Source organism: Sceloporus occidentalis, unplaced genomic scaffold, assembly GCF_023333645.1.
Source record: "Sceloporus occidentalis isolate IW3139 unplaced genomic scaffold, rSceOcc1.0.p SCAF_267, whole genome shotgun sequence".
NCBI classification, from domain to species: Eukaryota; Metazoa; Chordata; class Lepidosauria; order Squamata; family Phrynosomatidae; genus Sceloporus; species Sceloporus occidentalis.
The window spans coordinates 936,084-957,876 of NW_028317247.1; the positions used below are offsets into that span (position 1 = coordinate 936,084).

The 21,793-nt window shown below is 39.6% G+C and overlaps 1 pseudogene; it reads right to left on the bottom strand.

Moving 5' to 3' along the window:
- Window positions 1-1,151: 1,151 nt before the first annotated feature.
- On the bottom strand, window positions 1,152-18,150 carry LOC149275770 (B-cell lymphoma/leukemia 11B pseudogene; annotated as a pseudogene).
- Window positions 18,151-21,793: the final 3,643 nt, after the last annotated feature.

The window sequence follows — 21,793 nt, forward strand, 5'->3', positions numbered from 1 at the left end:
TAACCTTTTTCAGAATGGGAGGTGGGGTAGGGCTATCTAACGACCCAAAAACCCTTCTTAAGGCTTATAGGGATAGCAGCGGAGAAATTAACAGTTTCTGTGCCAGACTAGACAGCAGCCAATTGCTTTTTAGGGTTCCGCAGTAGACACTCTGGCAGCAAAAGTGTTAACTACGAGGCGCTGCTCACATTCTAGGATGTATTCCTATTAGCCTGATTTAGGGATGATTTCTGCTTTTTTTGTCCCGCTCTGGCTTCCTCCTTGAACCCTTGTAACTAAACCATTTCAAATTAGGTCTACCCGTGATGACAAAAATTAGTAAACTGTTGCATAACGTTCTAGATTCTACAAAATGCACCCCAGTATGGACCGTGTTCTATGCCCAAAAGTTGTACGTTGCATATAATCCCAAGCAAAATAATTCCCTAAGTGCTAAGATTTTATTTTTTTTCAGATTGTAAACCGCTGTATAAATTTTCTCTTGACCCCTATCAATAAGAATGGAAAACAAGAAAATCATAAATAAAAATGATATAAAAAAATAACTGATGGCTTCTTTCCAAGAAATTACATGTGTTTAGCTTAAATTCCAGAAAAAAAGTAGCAGCCCCCAAAAAAAATATATATATAATTTAAGATATGACTCTTCCCTTTAAGGAATATTGTTTTAGGCTACTCTGTGGGGAGGAATAGACCCCCTTTGTTCTGAAGGGGAATAAAATACACTGTTTTTGTAACAGGCCGCTATCCCCTGCAGCACAAGAGCAGTTTTGTTTTGTTTTGTTTTTTTAACAAGAATGCACAAAAAAGTAAAAAAAAAAAGTGAAAATAAATTTAAACAGCAAGAAAAAAAAAAAAAAAAAAAAAAAGTACCTGCACATGCCATAATTACAAATAAAACTCCAATAAATACAGAAATTATTGCACAGTTAAAAGGCTCCACATTTTTACTGCCTTATTCAACCCTCAGGTTTGACTTTAACTCTTTGAAGACACAGGTTATCGTGCCACTTTGCGACACCTAACAATATTTATACTAAGAGTTATGTTAAAAGGAGGCAAGTTAGGTCAGCTTTTCTCAGTTGGCAATAGTTAAATCTGTACATATTATATTGATACCTAGACCCCTGATTAAACCCAGATAGGGGGCCTTAGCTTCTTTCTGCCTGCTCAATTTTGACGTCATTCGTCAGCAAATGTTCTCCATGCCACTTTTTCATGTGTTTCTCCAGGGTGCTGTAAACACTGAAGGGCATCTGGCAAATGTCACAGCGGTAGACCTCCTTACCTATCTGGCCATGTGTTTTCATGTGGCGCGTCAGCTTGCTGCTCTGGGCACATGCATAGTTGCAGAGCTCACATTTATAAGGCCGCTCTCCAGTGTGGCTCCGGCGGTGGACAGTGAGATTACTGCAGTTCTTAAATACTTTGCCACAGAACTCGCATGTATCGCTTCGCCTCCCTTCCTTTGAGCTAGGTCGGCCAGGACCTGGTCCGCTGATGTGAGGCGTGCTACCTCCACTCGCTGTCCCACTCCGCCCTGAGAGACCCCCGTCCAGCATGTCACCCGGTGGAGTGGAGAACCGTAGGCTTCCGTTTTCTGATGAGTGCTCAGAAGACGTTGCAAAAGGGGATTGTCGTGAGTCTGTGAATCCTAGGAAGGGATCCTTCATGAAGTGCCTCGATGCTGCATATCCTACCAGCCACTGAGAGTAAACGTTTTCAGAAGGGATTATCGTTGCTGGCGGTAAGTCCAAATCTTTTTCGATCTTTATCCTTTTCGAAGAGTTGTTTAGACCAGAACCGGAAATGGGCATTGGTTTACGTGGGAGCAAGCCTGGAAAGGATTCACCCGAGCCAAAACTTCTTCCGTTGACAGCCCCTTCATCGTTGCGGATAATTTCTCTCTCTACTCCATCTTCGTCACCTGGAATTCTCCTGCATAAGTCTCTTGGATCAGAGGACCGTTTTATGAAATGACTTCTTTTCTGCTTCTCATTAAGCATGTCATTGTATTGCTGCATGCCAGCTAGGTTTACATTCTCCATGACTTTTCCGAGAACGAGGGACTTCTCCTCGTGGAGCGCCTTTGCACCGTTTTCACGATTGCGACTCATTTCTGAATCCATACTGAAGCTTGACTCCGGTCTACTTTCGTTCTCCAGCTCCTCTTCCTCCTCTTCTTCTTCCTCCTCCTCTTCTTCATTTTCATGACCCAAAGAACGGTCACTTTCATTTCTAAAGTCATTATCATTTGATTTCCCTCCTTCTCCTGTTAGCTCGCTTGTGCCTGGCTCTGGTGAGCTTGTAGCTGATAGTCCATCGTCAGACCTGCCAGTCATGGAACCGGCTTTGTGCATATGTGTTTTCATGTGGCGTTTTAACTTGCTTGCTTGGGAGCACGCGTGATCACACAGTTGACATTTATACGGTTTTTCTCCCGTGTGACTGCGACGGTGCACTATAAGGTTGCTCTGAAACTTAAATGTTTTGCCGCAGAACTCACAGGACTTACTCTTTGCCTGCGTTTGTGGCGGAGTAGTACTACTTGGTGGCATGGGGGGCAATGGTGGCGTACTCATAAAAGGTGATTTCGGACTTGGCTGGAAGGGATTTAACAGGCGATGCATAGCATTGCCGCGGTTCGGAGAGACTGGAGGAGGAGTGGAGTTGTTCCCTGCCAGTTCTCGTAGCCTTCGAGAAAAATCCATTGCTGGAGACTCAATTGCCAGAGGGTTTAAGCGCATAACTCTGTCAAAGGCACTGGGATGCTGGGCAACTAACCCCATTTCTTCGGCACTAAGGCGATGCGGGTCCAAATGATGGCGAGGGGGCGGGCTGAAGAGTGGCGGCGTATTAGGAAGCCGAGCCTCACCGAAGCCTGGATGATCACGGAGAATGGGTCCTGTCATACGTAAAAGATTAAACGGGTTGCTGTCTCCGAGGAAGTTCATCAGGGGGGATGGTGCAACAGTCTCCGGTCCCAGAGGTGGCGGGATAGTAATGCGTGGCGTAAGCGAGCTGTTTGCTGGGCTTGTTTCCAGATAGATTCTAAATCCGTGCGTATTTTGAGCATGCTGAAGCAGGAACCACGCGTTGTTAAAAGGCTGCTTGCATGTTGTGCAAATATAGCTTGAAGGCTCATCTTTACCTAAAGCAGACAAAAAAAAAAGGAAAAGAAAACAGAACATATATTACTAAGACTGCAGAAATATAACATCAAACATATAAAGGCAGTAGGATGACACTGATTTTGGGGCTAGGTGTGGATAATAAGGAACGAAGTATCAGCGGGTGGTACGATAATAGCGGGGGCCATATCCCAGACTCGCTAACTGGGGGTGCCACGAAATATAATCTAACAACAAATAAACATTAATATATAGTAAATGGTTTAGCAACTGCTACATAATTTTGGTCATTTTAGGGGTTTTTTTGCTACCTTTCAGAAACATTCTAGAATACGTTATTTGCTACCATTCCATATGAGCCTTATATCAGGTAAATATTTAAAAGACTGTTGGCATAGTAAAACAATAGCAGATCAATAGGTGCTTCAATAATCATCATCTTAACACACTTTCATTGATTTTTTTATATACTACAACTGCACAGCTATAAAACCCCCGGCACAGATAACTCCGGCACGGAGAATTACGCGCTGGCGGCTATTCCAGGGGTTTAAGAGATTAACCAAAAAAGGAACTTTCACCTAAACATTTTTTTTTGTATGAATAATTAATTTAGTAGAATGATCAACAGTGACTTTTTAATTTTTTTTTTAAACAGGGAATGACCTGTTCACGAGGACCAGACGTTAAGATGACTGCTCCCACGGTGGCATTTTAACTCACATATATTGCTTATTTTTGCTGCAAGTTATTTAGTGCGGATGTTTGCAAATATCCCTTGTTTATACAAATGTGGTTACAGTTGCAGGACTTCCTCCAAGCAAAAAAGAAAAATAAATAGAATTTATTTCAGCAGATATTAACGATTCAAAACTTGAGTTAACTTTAAGGGTACTTTTTACATTAAAATTAAAATTTTAAAAAAATATTACAATGTTAATAAAAGGACAATGGGCGAAGCTACAGAGAGACACATGAGCAGAATACGTCTTCTTCTGCGTTTACTATACACTGCATGGCCCACCTGTCAAGGTTTAAAGTCTATTTTTTATTATATTATATATTTATTTTTATTAATTAAGCTATAGTTTAAATAGCCTTTCCAACCTAGATATCTATATATATATATATATATATATATATTCATATTTATATATTTATACATATACAGAGAGAGAACGAGAATTTTTACCTGCATTTTTTTATATTTTTACAGCATTCCCATAGCAAGCGCAGAAATTAGATCCCTAATCCCTCAGAAGCTTCACAAGAAAGACAGGTACAGACAAGATAATTCCACAATAGCCTCTTTCAGAAACTCCATGGACCTCTATGAACTCATTCTACAAAAATATACCTTTTAGATCTTAGCCTTCCCCTACAATCCAATATTTAAATGGGGGCCAACTTCAGCCAAAGGGAGAACCAGCCGCCATCAAAATACCAAGCCATCGAAAGGATCAGTCAATGAGGTGTAGGGACTAGATAGTTGGCCATTATTCCCAAATTGCAAGACACTAACGGAACAACTGCAGAAATAAAATTACTGCATTAACCAAATAAAGTATATCTTTATTAGTATTAATCGTTACAAATGATACTGCCTTGTCATCGATGTCTTATCCTTGAAGATCCATGGAGTTGATCACGCACAATGTATCAAAGCAGTAGGTGACTATTCACAGATCTATCCTCAACTCCACCCTGATCATTTCTTGGGCCCAAACAAATGTGTTGGGGGGGTTAAAATATTTCTTTAAAAATTGTTGTTTTAAACATTTTTTTTTTTATGAGGCATATGCTCAACGCAGCAGCCACAGTCTGCACAAACTTGTAAGGACTTAACAAGTTCCATTCAGGTAAACCCGCGTTACAAAACTTACTTAATTCAATCGAATAACATAAAAGGACGTATTTCTTTAAAACGCCAGCCTATTCATAGCAAACTTGCTAGGGCATGTAGCAGGAATTCTGATTCTTTTTTCTTTAGCCTGATGTCAGTAAATCTTGTTTTTAAAAAAAAAAAAAAAAAAAAAAAAGTAAGAAAGAAAGACAACCTAGTCACGCTACATTAATTATTTCTTTGAGCCGACTATGTAATCGTGAATAATTGCTCTAGTGGAAACCGTCAAAAATTAATAATAGAAATGTTTTATCCAAATTACGACACAGTTTTGGAGGACTACAAAAACCCGCTACATTCTGTAGTTCTTCTAAAATAAACACTACATTTTTTTAATTAATTTTTTCATTAGAACGGGCATTTCCATATTTTTGTCTTAAGGGTTATATATCCTGCCTAAAGCAATGTATATGTTCTTTCTTCACAGGAGCAGAAAGTCAAGAAGTCTCAGGAGGAACCAGGAGAACAAACGGATTTTGCAAGAAAAGAAAACGCGTAAAATTTCGCAAGTTTTTTTTTTTCTGCCGATACAATCTGGGTTAGGCGATCTGGAATAATTTATTTGGCCGGCCTGTTGTAATTCACTAAACAGTTGTATTAGTAACCTAAATCTGTGTGTGGGATAGCAAAAGAAAGAACAAAAAAAATGGCTGCATAATTACCAAGGGCATCGAAATATCGGCAAGTGTGCACAGTTTCTATGAGCTGCAAGAAATTTCTATATATAGGATATAGTTATATATAGTTATACATCTATAGTGTAGGAGGGGGCCATAATGTCTCTTCTGATTTATGATGAGGAATTACATAAAAAACTACAAAATAATTTTTTTTGTAAAGGTGCCAGGGGGAAGCATTTTTGTCCTGGACTCATTACTTCCTGTTTCGGATACATTTCCTGCCGTCAATGTGCTGAAGAGTTCACACGTGTATACGAGTATTTTATTTTATTATTTTTTTCACTGGTGGTCACGGCTTCCCTTTAAACAAAAAGGAAGTTTGTAGCGATACACATGGCACCATTTGCTAAGCTGCAGGTCTCTTCTTAAAGTAAACGTAGGTATTTAGAGATAACATAGACATGTGACCGGAATGAAGTCATTGAAATCAAGGAACGTGCTTGCTTAAGACTTAGAAAGTGAAATGTGTATATCAAGGATTCGAAAGATGATAGTTATTGTGGGAATGATGACTCTAGCACCATAAAACTTTATGAAATATGTTGAAACATAAACAGATAAGAGAATATAATAGGATCTAAACTATGATGATGATGTTTGTGGTCAACCAAACATCTAAGAGTCTTGTTGGTAGCCAAAGTCACTCCAGCCATACACAGGCAGTGGGGCTTCTATACCCTTCTATGCGTAGTCGTCCTATGTTTATGTTTAGTGGATTGTAGTAGCTAGTACCTGGAGGTACGTGACTATAAATATACAGTGTGGGATGGATAGAAAATGAAGCCCTGGGGTGACAAAGAAAGCTAAAATAATTGACATTGAACGTTCCAATTCTATTTTAATTTCTTGTTCTTCTATTAGAACTCTGAAACAGAACTCTGGTTCAGGTAACCAATAATTCTTATTTACTGAAGACATTTCTGTCAGTTAACCTTTCTCAAGGAAAGTCGTATGGTTTCTTAATTCTCCTTTTCAGCCTATTGCATGCTTAATGTAATTCTGCTAAAGATTTGTTATTTTTCTTAAGAAGTCTAATATGGGTCAACAGCAGCCATCAAATCTCAAAGAATTCCAAGAACAGGCCCAATATGTGTAACAGGTGAAAGGATTTCAAAAGTAAAGATGTAGGACAGCATTTTAAGGGAAATTATTATTTATCATAGGATATATTATATATATATATATATATTATTATTATTTATTGTTTTATATAGCGCCATCAAATTCTGTAGCGCTGTACAATGGGTAGACAGGATATAACAAGTAGTATATAACATAACAATTAGAGAAACAAGCTGGTGAGGAGGGCCCTGCTCAAAGGAGCTTACAATCTATATATACAGAGAGAGAGAGAGAAAGAGAGAGAGAGAGAGAGAGAGAGAGAGAGAGAGCATAGCCACATCGCCTATGTCACAAATTAAGAAGCGATAGCAATTGTTACAAAACAAAAATAATATCGCTAGACCATGGCGAGACCACTTCTTTCAAAGTGTTACATAAACAGAGACATAAGTGATTTTTTCCCCCAGTCTCCCAGTTACCGCACCATTATACACGCTGGGTCATTCTATAAAAACATCGAGACTACTCCATGTAGCCCGTATTTAATAACATTAATTGGTTTAACTATTAGATCATACCTGTCTTCATAAAAAAATAAAACAATAGGTGTCACGCATATATTTCCTAATACAAATCAACCCCTATTTTATTTTTGGGTATAAATGACCTATTTTACTTCTAATTAAACCCTTTGTTTCGTGTTACAGTCTAAATGTGAACAGTGATTTATTAAACGGTGAAAAATAAAAACCAATACCAGAGCGTGATTTCTTTTTCTCTCTCTGCTCCAAAATACTAGGATGCATGCCAAACGATGTAAATTTTATTTTAATGTACTGTACATTTAACTGCGTGGAGATAATTGACATTATAGAGAGCCTGAATGCTGTATTATATAGGTTATCTAATACAAAGGGGACTCATTATCTGAGCAGTGCAAACAAGGAGTAATATATGTATATTGTTCTGAGCGACATTATAGAAAAAGCGATCATATCCGCTGGGATTTATAGAACACAAGAAAACAGCAGACACGAACTTGTAAATTTCCTTCAATTGTCTCGGAAGTTAAAGGTTACTCTCTTGATCTGAATAAGTAATAAAACATAATAGACGGAGGTCGTTGAGAAAGTTTGAATATTTAAATTACGTATAATAAGGGAAAATTATAGGGTAGGAACCGGGCCTTGTAATTGTTGATGACAAGTAGGGTATGTGCAGATTTTTTTTTTCTGGCTCCCCAGAGGTGGAATATTCTAATTTAGCATCATCTTCTCAAGACAACGAGCGTTCTGCTTGTTTTCTCTTTTTCTTAAAGTCCTCATTTGCACAATGACAAAGAAAAGTATAATTCTATTTATTTCCAGATTGAGTTGTTTCAATCCTTTTTTTGGTTAAATTCATTCACGGTGAAGAGGAGGGTGGAGTATAAAACGTGGAAAACAAAATGCATTCCCCCCCGACGTCGTTCGCCGTCATCATCTTGACCCTTCTCGCATGTAGGTAACAAATTAATTAACCGAAGGAAGTCGCACGCCTATGACATCATCTTTTTGTTTAACCCACAGCTTGAAAAGGTTACACGCATTAAAAAAAAGGAACTCTCGGGTCCCGTGGCTACCAAACAAAAATCAAGGTAGGGAGTCAATATTGAAATGAGCTAATCTCCTTTTTCTAGAGCAGCGGCACGTTCTGTTGGAGGAAAAGGTTTTCACCTCGTCTAAATACGACAGTCTGTTCAGGTTAACCAACTGCAGTGTAAGAATAGCTCCTGCCGACTTGTCACCAAGCACAAAAGTCATCAACGACTGAATGTTCTTTCCTGCACCGCAATTAAGACGAATCAATACGACGTGCCACAAATGGTATTTTATTCTCAATAAGAACTCGGGCTCCGTTTATTCAGAATATTTTAGCGCTTCCCTGGGGGATTTTGGTCCAACGCAGATGGCAAATAAAGTATTCTGCCTAGGGCTAGAGCACATTATGCTAATTCTAATGTCAGATGTACTTTAATATACAGCTCTATTTAATCACCCCATTATTTCACATTTCCATATGAAAAACCTGCGGCACTTCTGCAGAGCTTTCAGTAGCCTGACAATGCCAACTCCCTTCATCTACCTCACTGAGAAATAGAAAGGAACGCCGGTCAATCTTGCCGGGGCTGAATGCGTTTACCGTTTTCACCCTTTGTAGGCTGATGGAATCAGTAAGGATCCTAGTTGCATGCCAACATACAGCGTTCCAACAAGTAAAGTGAAGGATTACTCAAGACACGGGCCAATCGCGAGCAAAGTTCTGGAACCTCGGAAAAGAATTCCATCAACATCCTCAATACGGTTCTTGTAATGTTTTTGGACCTCCAGTGCAAACCGCCATCGATACAACATACAGAAGTCTATTTAACCCCCTAGCACACATACATGTCCAAAAAGATGCCCTCAACAATCCAAAAACATAGTAATTAGTAATTAAAAAACTAAAATAATATAACCTAAACAGGACAAAACCTAAACACTGGAGAGTTCATGGGGCTTGATGACCAGATACGGTGACCTAATATTTTGGTCCCATACTGTACATATACCATACTATATATATATATATATATATATATATATATAATTAAATTGTGTATGTTGCAGGTTTATACTTTTATACTAAGAACTAATAAGGATGGATCCAATGCTGGACAATTGCCATGGCACCTAAAATATTTCTGCTGGATCCTAGCCTTTTGGTCCCCCGTATCGATCTTTAGAGAAGTGTCTTCTCCTGGCTGCGAAAGAAAACCTCAAACTGGGTCAAACTATTTCCAGTCTGGCTTTAAGTTCTCCATCGATATATCTGCCCTAGATATAGGAAAAAAATGGATCTTGTTATGGCCCGATCCATAATCGGGAGACATTCTGTTGTTGTTCTTCTACCTGTCAGCTTGAAGCTGGCCTTGATCCAGCTATGAGCCAACCGATCGAGGAAACCAGAACAACAACAACAATAAGCAAGAGGGGGGAAAGATAATTTAACAGGTAGGAATACTCCCATAGATCATGAAAATAGGAAGAGGAATGCTATACCGATACAGATGGGTGTTTATTAAATATACATGGGTTTTTTTCCCCGTTTATTGAGTTGTAAAATGTAGGGTTTGGGGGAAATGACAGATCTGCTTTATATGTTATCCTCTCCTGACAAAGGGAGGCTAGCAACGTACCAGTGATAGGAAAAGACAAAGGAGACTCCAAAATATTTTGTAAATTAACATAGTAATAAATCTGCAAAAAAACTAAAAAGACCTTAAAATACCCAAAATGAAAAACTCTCAGTATTTACCAAGCAAAAAAAACCCAGTATACACGCAACGAATGGATCTGATTTAATGTTACGTCACAGCACGCTGAGCAACTTGGGTGCTAAGTTCGGTCTCTTTCTTTTTTTTTCCCTCTCTTTCTTTTTTTTTCTTTTTCTTTTTTTTTTTTTTTTTTTTTAGCGCTGGCAAAATACTGTGGAAAAAGCGTCAAGGCAAAACAAAATGCCTTCCTTCTTTGGATCAGTATTCATTACATAAGAGACGGAATTAAAAAATGTGAAGAATCTAAAATCCTACGAGAGACCGCTGCCTAAAAGCTATTTTTAAAACAATCAGCGCTGCAATAGAAACACGAGAACGAGAGTCAATTTTTCCTCTATTTGCAGAAGTGCGCCGGTTCTCGCTGGAAAGCAGCCTGTGTTTTCTTTGGCTGTTGTTCATACGCTGCCTTGGCAGGCGCAGCTTGGAGAGCACACAGTGAATCTCTCTCTTGCATACAGTAGCACACTCAGTATAAACGTCCTAGCCACGCGTTTTCCAATAACACGAAACGAGCCTGAGAAACAAATTCCCCGTTTGGGGAAACCAGGAATCCTAGCAGCGTTTTTTTTTTTCTCCTTGAAAACTAGAAGACTCGTCCAGCTGGGACCGAAACTTGTACGTGTCTGAGCGGAACAAGCATTCTACCGGGCGACCAGAATGTCGACATAAAATCAGGTTCTAATGAAAGATAGCCCCTTTTTCCCTTGCCAAAAACACTTGTTTTTTTTTTTATCTGCTGGGGTTTTCCGTGAAACTCTGCAGTTATGAAGCAAATCGTGTGCCTTCTGGCCAAAACATATAATATTCTGACAACCCTGTGAATCTTTGGAGGTCTGTAACGCTACAAGATCACAGCTGCTTGTCTCTGCAATCTGCGCTATGTAATATTCATTTTGATTTTTAGCTGTTGGATATTAAAGAAGACTTCCAAAACCGTCTACTTTAAAAACCTGTCCTATTTCCCAAATGCGTTATTAGGGTGCAAAGGAGAAAAATTATCTTAAATCACCGTATCGGATTCTTTGTATCAAAAAACGTACAGCCCAAAAACTACCTTTTTAGCCTTTAGCTACCAGGGTAAACACTTTCCCTGGCTGCATATGTCAAGATCTCATGTCTTTGTTACAAGTCATTTCCAATTAAAGGAGAAAAAAATGATTTTTGGCTCTCTGGCATAAAGGGAATTAAAATCCTACATCCAGGTTAAATGCTGAACTCTATATTACATAAATTGGTAATTCCTGGTCTTTTAATTCACATATTCTGATGTTCTATGTTTCTTCTGTGATCATAATGTTTTAGTGTTGTTTCTATACTTACTGTTCTATTATACATACATATACACACACATACACGTATACACACCAAGCATGTTTTTTGTCATTTTTAACTCTACCGTTGCCGTGTTTAATAAACTATGCTACAAAGTTGGCATAAAAGAGTAGTCTTTGAAGGATCAGAGATTAAACAAGGGACCTTCATGATCCTGACATCTCCATCCATCTTCCTTTCTTCCCCTTTCTTACAGAAAAAAAATGTAAAAGATGATTATCTAAGTATTTGAAGCCCTCTACCTGCTTTGATGTTCCTCCTAGCTTGGCGTTGATTGCAAGACATTTTTACACAATGTTTTATATCTCGAGTAGAGAAGGTCAACGCCATAAAGCTGATATTTACTATAACTTTTGCTGCAGTTCTCTTGGGTAACTGCAGTTTTTTTTTTTTTAATTCTTAAAAAAAAAACAACCAAGCGTAAGGAATAAATCAGCTGTTTATTGCACCTTTCATGTCAGCTTGTTAAACTCAAATACTGCCCTTTAAGTCAAATGGATTGACAAAAAAGAAGGCTTGGGTCAAACTGTCTGAAATGTTTATCTAATGTGCTTTTACTAATCTGTTGTATTTTATATGTGTGTATGTGGGGTGCTTATTTTTCGCTAGGAAAATAAATAAAAAATCAAGAAAACAATTAAAATTGGAAGGTAATAAATGATGAAGAAGCAGCATCCTGGCTCGTTTCCCAGTGTTCATTCATGTATCACAAAATCCCACAGCTCGGAGACTTTCAGAGGGCAGCTGGGCAGTAAGGATGTCCGCAGCAATAGAAATGGGAATTAGATATGATCGAATTTTCTCACCGCATTCTCAACACTACATCCAATTTTCAGCCCCCCCCCCAACCACCCTTTTTAAAAAACATGACAAATGATCCCGTTTCTAAGCAACAGAGCAGATGAAGGAATTTTTTAAAGTTAAAGCACACGACAGAGAGAACTTTCGGGTTGTTTTGGGAGTCGGATTGTAAAACAGCTCTAAACCCCGTGTTCTGAGTTGTGTTCATTAATAAAACGAAAAGGGTCTTTATTTAATAAACCTTTCAGCCCCTAGAAGGACGCCACATTACAATGTCACATATATGTTCGTATACTTAAGCCCAACTAGCATAAGTTTATGTGCCTTCGGCAAGTGGAGGAGTAGGACTCTTGACACCCTCAGCTAGAATAGAACCATAGCAGGAGGTTGCTCAGCAAATAAGATTAATATATATGTTTTAGAATATAAGGGGTTTGGGATGCTGATTAAATGTTACAATAACCAAACTCACTGAATTCTGTTTTTTTCTTAATTTTAAGATCAGACACACAGGCAGATTGACAGACTGGTGGAACACTTCAGTCTTTCCACTACTTGACCATCAAGCTGAAAACATTTTTTTTTTGTTTGATATGTCAATTAAATTATCGACGATCCACTGCCTGATCACAGGACCCCCCAAACAAAAGAATATTGTGTAAGTATCAGTCATGTAGGCTGTATCTGACTCGCTTTCCGTGGCCAGAAGATGCTTCATCGTAAGACACTTGGCATCAAGAACTCATCTTTTTTTTTTTTTTATTAATGAAATTGTTCCCCTTTTAATACCCCCAGCTTTACTTCAGGAGTTATTTCACAATCGGAGCCGTGACCCGCGTGGCATTCCAGCACACTTCCTAAGCCGAACCAGAATGCTGGCCACACAATAGCTCTCAGCATTGTGTACAGTATACCTACAACCACTTTATTTGAGTCTCAAAAATAAACACAAGTCTTCCCTGTATCCTCATAAGACTCATTGGGAAACGAACGCTAAAGAATGAAGAAAAAAAAAAAAAAATCACTCATTGCCGAATTATTCACTTTTCCCTATGATTCACGTCCCAGTAATTACCATGACCAGCCTCATAAAAACTGCGACAAAACGAAGGTCAACTGGCAGTTAGAAGTGTTCATTTTCATTTCAATGTATTCATCTCTGGCTCCTAATGGCCTCATTTTCTCCCATGCTCTTTAATAAATACTACTGAATTACAGGTTAAATAGCTAAATTAAATTATTGCAATTACAGTGTGCAGAGCCCTGAAACTGGTTTACCTTTCCCAGTTCAATTAGAGGGGAAGTTTCAACAGCCTCTGGATTCTTGATTGCTGTCAATAGAATGAATCACTTTACCGAGTGTGTGAAATCTGGACTATCTGCTTACATCTACGTAAAGGGGCAAATCACGTAAGGTCGGACCTGTCATTCTAAACATAATTCTACCTTTACCTGTCCATTTTATTACAGGAGCATGATGGGTCCTTAAATCACATCTTGAGTTGTCTTAACTCTTTGAGAGCCACTCATTGTTGAGAAACGCAATAACTGGATGCATACAGAAACCCTTCTGTATCGTTGAAGAACTCAAGCTGATGCAGCACGCCTTCTATTAATGCTTTGAGTCTGAATAACACTGTCTATTAACATTTTGAATCCCAAAGTGGCACACAAGATTGGCCTGGAGAACGTTAGATGAAGATTGTGAGGGACTTGCAGAACACGGGCATCCACCAAATTCTAGAATGAAACCCATCTACACAGACAAAGAGGTATTGAACCTCTCAAGAGTGGAACTCCTAAAGACATTGTTTCTACAAGTTCTATGGGTAGATAATGTCGGCCAGAAACTATTAGACACCAACACAACCAAGGAGGATAGAGTAAAGGTGATGGAAGTGGGGTAAGGACCTTTACCGAATTGTGTGACCTGAAAACTGGCAAATCAAGACGTAACCAGAAGTAAGAAGTCATAATTTCCTGGTGAAGGGTCTACTGGACTTGGAGGAATACAATTTGAGATAAAGTATGTTGCAGCATTTAAGTGAAGACTTGTTTGTCCACTGCATGTTGTTCAAACAAGCTATTATAAGTACAAAATAGTTTTGTAAATGTGTTCAGTACAATACATGAGTTTGACAGAATCATTCAGATGCATCTTACATCATCTAGACCAGTCTTCCATTGGCAGACGCTGCAGACTGGATTCTTAGGCAAGCTTTGGGTGTCAACTGGAGTTGGGCAGAAGAAGGTAGGGGTTACTGGAGTTTTGAGCCAATATAAGCTGCCAGCTGGCCAGGATGTGACAGTTAGCGACAGAATACTGCACATGAGCAAAGTAGGAGACAGACATCTTCTGAGTAGATCACGGACAGGTTCCCCTGCCTAAAATGTTCAAATATTGCCCAATTACACCCAAATTTGCTCAAACTTGCCTTAGACATTCCAAAACCGGTTTTCCATTATCCACGGTTATTTATTAAGCTGAATAACTCTTAAAATTTAGCTGTGTTGAGATATTTTTTTATGACTTGAAGAAACAAGAAAAATTAGACATTTACCATTACTCGATGGCATGAAATAACCGAATTGTAGTAATTGATGTCACACAGTGTCTGAAGACTAATAAACGGAGGGGGGACTGGGGAGGTAATTTAATGAATGGGTGTTTAACTGGATATAGGTAAAATCCATTTAAGAGAATAATGACATTTTATGCTGGCTTTTGTCTGCCACAGGCGTCACGTGTTACATTATTACAAGCGGCTCTCGTAAAAAAAAAATTCTGAGAAGTTCCTTCTTGACATTTTGGGAGGACGAGAAGATGAATATTTGGAAGATTTGTCGGCAGCTAATTGTACACTTACTGAATACTGACAGATCCAACTTCATTTACCGAGTCTTGATAGTTCACTTAAAGATGTTTACCTCTTAAATGCCAGAGGTTCTGCAGGACCTTAAAGTCCCTTAATGCCCAGTAGCACTGACAGAGGGTATACACGCCGGGGCAATAACCTAAACTGCCTGGTGGCTACCCTCGGGCTACCGGCACTGTTTCCTAAACCAATGAATGATTTGATTGTTGATGTCTAGTAATTATATTTTGTATAATAAGTAGAAAATGCCTTTTCGGGATAATTATAAAACCTACACACCATAACTCATATAATATAATCATATATCAGATCATTTTATGTTGGGCTGTGTTCTTTGGACTGCCTCATGTCCTCAAGTGCTCCTATTGGCTGCTGTGTAATTAAGAAGCCAATCAGAGTAAGGGAAGCAGAAACAGATTAGATACATAGGATAATATCTTTAAAAAAAATTCCCAAAGATTCCCGAGGTATAGCACCTTTTATGGAAAAAAAATGAATTTTTAATTACTTTTTAAAATATTTTTTCCATGAAACAATATGTTTACAAAAAAAATAAAAAAAATAGAAAATAAGAGGATAAGCATAACATTTTCTATTTTTTATGCTTTTCTAGCAGTTTCGTGAGGCCTCGCATAGTGAGCAAAGTGGCCCTGTAAATTTTAATTTTGCCCCAGACCCCATGTCTCCTGGGGGAGGGCAGAAAGAAGTAGGAATAAAAAGAAGGACTTGGTTAAGACGATGCTCAGGACTGTGGGGACAACAAGGAGAGAATGGGACGACCAGTGCAAGAGAGAGAGGGAGAGGGGGAGAGAGAGAGGGAGAGTGTGAGAGAGAGAGAGCGGATCCAAGTGGAGAGATGATTTGATACATCAAATATCGGCAACAGATACACAGTAACTGCTATCGCTTTTGGCAGATACAACAAGGAAATACACAGAGCCTTTTGATATCTGGCTGCCTGCACGATTCCAGCTGTAGGAATTTCCAATGTAACATATTGCAAATCCACATTAAAAAAAAATTCAACTTTATATACTGGCAATATACTGCCTTTTCCTTCTCCATTAACCGATTGGCCATTCATTAGCAGCCTTTTACCCATCCGTAAATAGATACGACAATAAAAGCAGCACTGCAGCGCTGAAAAGGTTAACATTTATTTTAACAACAGGCATGTGTGTGGACAGGCTTTTCCTGTGGGTATACATTGGCGTGTGGGTCTGTGCGTGTCGGTGCTTGTGTGTGTCTGTTTGTCTGTGCGTGTGTGTCTGTACGTCTGTGCATGTGGGCTGGTAGCCTCAGTATTTTGGAATGGAGCGCACATGGATTTAACAAGCATCTGTTTGCAATTCCCATTCATAGATGTGGACTCCTTTCAGCTGGACATTAATCATTCTCAACAGCGGCAATTAGATACTTGAGACGTATAAGAACAAATCAAATTATACCAAAGGCAAAAAAAAATAAAAAATGCACTGAGCTGGAAGAAGAAAAAAAAAAATTGGGCAATTAGACAGTGGAGCCCCCCGCTCTCGGGGCAAACAGCACTTCAATTGTTCACGCAATGCCTATTCACCAAGGTGGCGGTTAGCAACGTTATCCGACGCTAAAGTCAAACAAATCTATAAGTCTCTCGAAGCCAAATCTCGTTATGCTCAATTTAAAACCAAGCTTTTGAAATCATCCAAAAATGGGGACTCCCGGAGGTAGAGCGTCACTCAAACCGGCAGCGTTACCGCGCATGCGCACAATTCTGCATAGGCATTCTCCGGCGTCCCAGACGCTGTACAATGAAATCAGGGACGTGAGATTATGGTCCCAAATCCCGCTGAGCTCTACCTCACTCCCCGAAAAAGCTGGGCAGAGGTAGAGCTCCGACAGAGTGGCGAAATCGGGACTGTCCCGCGCAAAGAGGGACAGTTGGAAGGCATGCAGTGTGCGGCCGTAGGCTAGATACGCGTGGCTAGGAAACCTTTTTTTTTTTGGGTTCTGCTCACAAAAGCAAAATCCCGCTTTGTACTTTATCCCTGGCAGCGAAACACACGGCAACGCAGTCCACCAGCGCTCACCCTCGATAATTCTCAATCTGTCGAATAAATCTACTATATAATACGCCGTTATCAAAGCATTCCGACCCGGAGCGAGGCCGACACCGCTGCCAAAGTCGCATACAGGCAAAGCCAAACATTTTTCGTGCCTCGTTCCGGATCTTAGTCTAGTAAGCTTAGAAATTTCAATATGGCGGCGCTGGCCTAGGGCTGACTATATATATACACACACACATATATACTATATATATATATATATATATATATATATATATATATATATATATATTATATTATATTGCAAATACACAATGACGAGTATTTCGAGATATGTGATCTTGTCATTACACTGGGTTGCTACGGTGATAAGACCACTTTTAACAGGGTTCCCTTACGAAAAAAATACTGCAGTTTTTTGGACATGAAAAAACTGCCCTGTGTAACTAAAGCCTCAGATACCAAATGTTTCCTTGACTAATTAAATATCTTAGCTTTTTTTTCCCTGCGGTTTCTGTAAATATTTTTTTTCCGGGTTTATAATGTGAAAATGACATGTTAAGTAATACGTTGGGATTTAAATACTACTTTTTCCAAGGTGTTGAGTTTTAAGTAAAGTTAAAAGGCTGATACGTTCCTCCACTACATTTCAAGGCTACGGTTAATCTCCCACTCCGGTTTGCCATGTTAATAGGCCAAAGCCACTGTACCATGGCTCCCAACTGCCCCGTTTTGCGCCGGACAGTCCTGATTTTGCCACTTTTGGGATAAGGGACCACAATCTAATTCTCCGAAATTGAATTGTGTGCATGCACAGTAGCGCTGCCGGTTCGATTAGCAGATCTGTTAACTATATCGGTGACCTATGCAGTAACGCAGCGGCAGTCAAATGCTTAGAGGGACTTACAGGCCGAAAAGAGGGATTTTGACAAACGTGAAGTTTCTTTCTTTCTTTCGAGCGGCATCTCCTAATTTTATCTAATCAGTCAGCCAAGGGAAAAAAACACTTATTTAAAAGAAGAAGTAATTCTAAAATAATGTCATCCGCATTCGTCGCTAACAAACCCATTAAGCCGTAATTATTTTTTAATTAAAAACTCGGGACACAGAAGCGCGCAAGCCTTTATCCCACATCTGTTATTAGTTAAAAGTAGCTTTTTGTTAAAGAAAAATATTAATGACACACATATATAATATATATATATATATATATATACACACAAATATACATACATACATACACACACATATATTGTGTATGTGTGTGCCAGGACCTCTCCGGCTGGCGGTCGAAAAGAATTCTAAATAAAATACAAACGTGAAATTTTGGCAACGCCACATTAGCTAGCTTAAGACTAATTTCAGCATGAGGACAGCGCTCGCGCCGTAACGCCGGCTCCGGGATAACTGGAAACATGCTCCGTAATATTACCAGTAAACTTTGCCTTAAAGCGACAGAGTAGCGTAGACCCCCCCACCCCCCCCGATACCGCCGCCGCCGCATGGGATTTCCTTCCAGAATAAAACCGCACGAATGGAAAAACCCAAGGAAGGCCTTTTAAAAATGTATTAAACCCAATTAAATTACATGGAATTCATTTTCCTGTTCTACTTATCGCTACGATGATTGCCACTGGGCTTTACCGACCGGCATATTTAAAGACTGAGGCGCTGCCGGTGGAACTGAACTTCCGTTGGCTGCTATAACGACTGCATCATTTTTACCAAGTTGCACCATAGCTGATCTTACTCTGAAACTCCCTAAGCAGGTGGCAAACCGGGAAAATTCAGGAGGAAAATGCAAAAACGCGATGGAAATCTATAGCAACCGGTACAACGTATCCACTGATGGACGGACAGATGGACGCAGATCATCCTTTCGTACATACAGAGGACTGATCTACCTCTCGGGTATGAATTAATCCCTTTGATGTCCTTGTGTTAGCCCTGCAGGGGTAAGCACAGCTTTATGGGATGCAGTTCTGAAGGGGTTAATGATTCTCGTCACAACGTCACACAACAATTGTATGGGGGGGGGGGTTCGGAGGAAAGGGGGTTTTAAAAAAAAAAAAAAAAAAAAATGGCAAATGATGGCTGACTGTTGCTCCGTTTGCTTTGATATCTTGCAACGCAATAAAAATAGCCTTTTATCCTGATCTCCGAAGCCTGGAAAATCATCGTGGCGGATGCAATGGGAATAGACAAGGAGAAAATTACTCAGGGCTTTTGCTTCAACATGAAATTAAAAAGTGACGCTACTCTCTCGCAGGTCTGAATGATTTCTCCCGGGTCTGGGTAATGCTAATGCATAAATATTATGCCATCTACACACACAAAAAAAGGGACAAAATTGTTACTTCTGGTGTTCTCTTGGAGCTTTGTGTAGAAGTTAAAGAACAAGGCGGGGATCCTGATAAAAAAATGGTAGTTTAAAGTGACTTTTCCCAAATATTACTGTTTTCAGATTAAAATAAGCAATATATATGTATTAGAATCCAGCCATGTGTAATTGCCGTGGGAGCAGCCATCTTAACTTCCTGTTTTCGGGATCCGTATGATTATTCCTCCCCAGTAAGTTATCTCTCCCCTATGGTAATGTTGTCTGGGTTGATGTTGATTGCTCCAGACCGCCTTTGTACGGTTGCGGTATGAGGAAATGGATTACCACGGATCTCAGCTTTCGCGGGGTCAAGCAAGGCTAAGGTTCCAAACAAGTGTCTCCATAACAATCATATACATACAGGAGAGCCAAGAGAGACGGGTGCTGTCCAACTTTTAATAACGAGGGCCAAGTGTCATTCATAACCGAGTCTGGGGGCCGTAACCCTGCTTAATTATTAAACCATTAAAATGTGATCAATTGCTTTTGATGCCGCGGGTCAACAACAGACTTGAGCAAACTCAAGGACAGCCAATAACCAGAACACCAGCTACAACGGTCTGAGCGTGATTAGAGTAGTTCAACCTGAGGGCCGACTCTTGCCCACCACTCCGGTTGTACTTCTGAAAACGTTAATGCATCAAAGACCCTTTCCGTATGTATTATCAGTGCCATTCAACCTCACTTGGCTCGGCTGTTTTGTGTTTTTTACTATTATGTCTGCATTAGTGATTCTTTCAGCCCATTTACCCCCTCCAGACAGGAGCGCTACACACCCGGTGAGGTAGCGCACAAACACACACACACACACACACACGCTAACAAATGCCCCTGTAAGAGCCGAATCAGATTAGTAGAGACATGGCCCATGCTTGAGTGAACTAAATAGATATATTCATCGCAAGGGGGAAAAACCCACAAACACACTGGCCCTCTCGCGCCACAAAAACTTTTGTGCGTTGGTCGTGTTTGCTTTTCAGCAACAAAGAAGTAATTTACTACCCCTCCGCAGCTGAATAAAGACGCTTGCCGGAGACACAAGGCTGCAGCTTCCCGGGATTGGGAAAGTAAAAGAACAGAATTAATTTTTCTTGCCTACATATGAAGGTAGAGTAAGAGAACAAAACAATTAAAAAAATAAAAATCGGTTAAGACATGGCAATGATCACTTTTCTGCCGGAGAGACCAGAAAATCGGTACAGTAAAAAAAAAAACTAGAATCGGGCGGGCGTACCGGAGTTTTATTCCGCCCTACGGAGTACGACGGCACTCTACAAATCAATAAATAAACAACAATAATAATGTTACTGATCTATCAGGAAACAATCCGCTATCAGCCCATCGACTGCTAAGCCAAAAGTAGATTTTGTATTTGGTGTAACTGTAACAAAGGAATGAACCTTATTGAAATTCATTGGCCGCGTTCCAACAATCGGGGGGGGGGGAAGTGTTTTTGTCTGCTACTAAAAATGTCTCATCATTTTACACATTTATTTTTTTAAATAAAAGAACAAGTGGGCCAAGAATCGCAATCAAAAAGCGCGTAAACACTCAGGACCCTTGAAGATCATTTTGATTTTCTTTTCTTTTTTTTTTTTTTTTTGGGGGGACTTACTTTGCTTAATTTGATTTTTGAATTTTGTAAATCATATGTCACCAAACTATATTTCCAACACCTCTTACCCATCTTCGGGGAGTAAAAAAAAATTAAAAAAAAATTAGCGAGGCTATGAAAATGGCTGTTTTTAAATATTGGAATAAACCTGTAATTTCGTCTACTGTACCTGAAATGGTGGATTCCAAAAAAAGATACATTATTCTAGAATCTTATTGTTCCGCCGATGGACAGAACCGCCCTTGCGTCTAATACTTTAAAGAACCGAATACAGCCTTTTGCATTAAAAATTAATTACACATGCTATTTTATTGATAGAGCATAATTTGATGAGCACCAGCTGTGCTAAACATCCAAACTCCTTTTTAAGACAGCTATAAAAGAGAGAGAGAGAGAGAGAGAGAGAGGACGAGAGAGAGAGAGAGAGAGAGAGAGAGAGAGAGAGAGAGAGAGAGAGAGAGAGAGAGAGAGAGAGAGAGAGAGAGAGAGAGAGGAGAGAGGAGAGATAGAGAGAGAGCGTGAGAGAGAGAGAGAGAGAGAGAGGAGAGAAAGAAAGAGAGAGAGAGAAAGAAAGAGAGAAGAAGAGGAGAAGGGAAGGGAAGGGAAGAAAATG